Source organism: Diplotaxodon limnothrissa, linkage group LG4 (assembly GCF_057381915.1).
Source record: "Diplotaxodon limnothrissa isolate DT_005_m linkage group LG4, D_limnothrissa_male_GT1.1, whole genome shotgun sequence".
Taxonomy (NCBI): Eukaryota; Metazoa; Chordata; class Actinopteri; order Cichliformes; family Cichlidae; genus Diplotaxodon; species Diplotaxodon limnothrissa.
This window is the reverse complement of record NC_140599.1, coordinates 24186414-24188978: the sequence shown is the minus strand read 5'-3', so window position 1 is coordinate 24188978 and position 2565 is coordinate 24186414.

Below are 2565 nucleotides of genomic sequence, written 5' to 3'. Positions count from 1 at the left end.
AGAGAAATCTCGCTCTTTCGCCAACAGAGAACAAAGTTATAAATCTTGACCTGTCACATCTTTGTTTGTGTGATTGGAGATTCCCCCTGAGTCCTGTGCGAGAACTTTGTCACCAGGGTTTCCACTCTCACAATTTCTACCGAATACAAACAAAAACACTGAGTTGTTTGTTCTGTTTATGAGTGCCTTTGTGCATGTGTGTGCTTGAGTAGAGAGGCGGAGTGTGACACCGACACGACAAGAAAAGGGTCTAGGATGAGCTAGAATTCATTAAAATTGTTGTTCAAATAAAAGTTCCATTTTCTCTTTCATCTTTAAAACAATAAAGGGTCGTTCATATTTCCAGAAGGAAGAACTGGGACATCCATTTCTCCATTAATGGGATCAGTGAGAGAGTGTCTTTGTTTTCGGAACTCAAGTGGTGTTTATTGTAATCTTCTCAAACAAACCATTTTAACACAACTCTCCTTCAAAGTTGGCTAAGGCAGGTCTAAACTCCATATCAATTAATTTTCAATGAAAGACGAAATACTTGAAAATCATTAGAATAATAAAAGCAATTGTTGCACATTTTTCTATTAAATTAAGTGTTTGTGTTGTTAAGAGTTATTATAACTAGTTGTGTGTTCTTCAAGGAAACAAAAAAGATTATGATCTTCAACTTAGATCACGTTAAAATATTTAGTAATTATTCATTGTTTTATTTTATTCAAGTATTATTTTGATAGGTAACCAACTCACCACATTATGTTTTGTAGTGAAAGTATTATTAGGTATTAAGAAGCCAACAGCTAATTTCATGGGAAAGAAGTCCCTCAGTTTTTCAGCATAGTGAAGTACATGAGGCATTTGTAGACTCTGAGTTCACAGATAGCAGCAAACTGTAAATACAACTGCCTGACCCTGAGCACAATGAAAAATCTCTCCCTGGGATTTCTTCCAACTGGAAGCCAGTCAAAATACTGTCAACACCTGGCATAGTAAGTTGGGAGTCTGTCTACTACAACTGTAGAGTTGAAAGAAACATTTCACAGCCAGATGAAAACATAAAAACACAGGTTATTACACCCACTTGAAAAATATATGAACTCCGTTACACTTTCCTCTGTTTTTCTATCTAGTTTGCTCTTGTTGCTGGAGGCTCAGCCAGAAATATAAATTACCAGTTGTAATACTGGATAATTGGGGGAGTTTCAAAAGGGGAATTTCAGCCGGTTAAAACAATGTCTATGTGCTAATTAAGAATATAAGACTAAGCCATTGTGTACAAAACGCTGAATCCAGCTATTGAAAACTTTGAACTGCCAAACTTTCATCCCACGGTCGTTGCCTAATGAAGCAGGTGTCTGTGAGGCTTAACAAGGTCTTTTGACTGACCCCCTATAGATTACGTCACACTGCAGCTCACAAATTTCACTCCAAACCACTATGCTACACTCATGGCTCTACCAATTCCTGTAATTTATTCAAGATCAGAAGCAGGAGTAGGGTGATGACGAGGGGGAGATGGTGGTGTAGGGCAGTGTGCTTGAATATTAGTGTGGTACCCTCCCCTGCAGAGAGAAACTGTGTCATAATGCTGGACTGCTTTTATGATTCAAATCAAGGCTATTGTCTCTGCAAGCAACCAGCTCCACTCTGTGCAAAAGAACAACTGAGGTACTATACACTGGCTGCAGAAAATGAGTGCACTGCCATAGACTGAAGAGATGCTGGCTAAATTGAGAGAGCTGCAATGAGAGTGAGAGCTCAGTTCATTACGCTGGCCAAAGGCATAACAGGAATGCCTACTGTCTATCGGTGTGCTACCATGTAAACACTATTCACTGTCTTATCTACAGTTCATCAACTCTAAACACAAAAACAAACAAGTAAGTTTGCACATGATTAGACACATTATGGTCTGCTGCCATATTACAGAGACTCCATCTTAATGCACGTAATGTGGGAGTTTTACATTTTGTTGTTTACGATTTGGATGTGGAACAAATATTTGATTTGGAGTGCATGCATTTATGCATTTATATATAGTACCAGAGCACTATACTTAATCCCAAAGTGCATCAGCCTGTTTTATGGAATACTATCAGGATGCAAAAAAGGAAAAAAAGAAAGAAAAGAAAAAGAAAACATATAGACTGTGTAAAGTCCACCAGCCTCCTTATGTCTGTAAAAATACAGTCCCGTGTTTGTCTAGGACCTTTAGGAGAAACAAAATCATAGATTAACACTTTTCAGAAGATAGTGTTGATTTCAAAATTGAAGGGGTTATTCGCACAGTTGCAGTTGTGTAAGGTCTGTCAGTACAAAATGTCAAACATGCCAGGAAAGTTCTCTACTGTTTATAGTTTTAGTCCAGACCTCATTGAACTGCTGCAAGAAGTCCTGATCATCGTTGTGTGTGTGTGCGCGCGCGGGGTGGGGGTGGGGGGGTGGGGGGGCTGGGATCGAAAGATAGACAGAAGGGGAGAGAGAGAGAGAGAGCGAGAGCGGAGAGGCGGAGTAATCCCAAACGCTGGGACAGATCGGGAAGCAAAACTTTTTTCAAAAGTTTTAGGAGGTGAG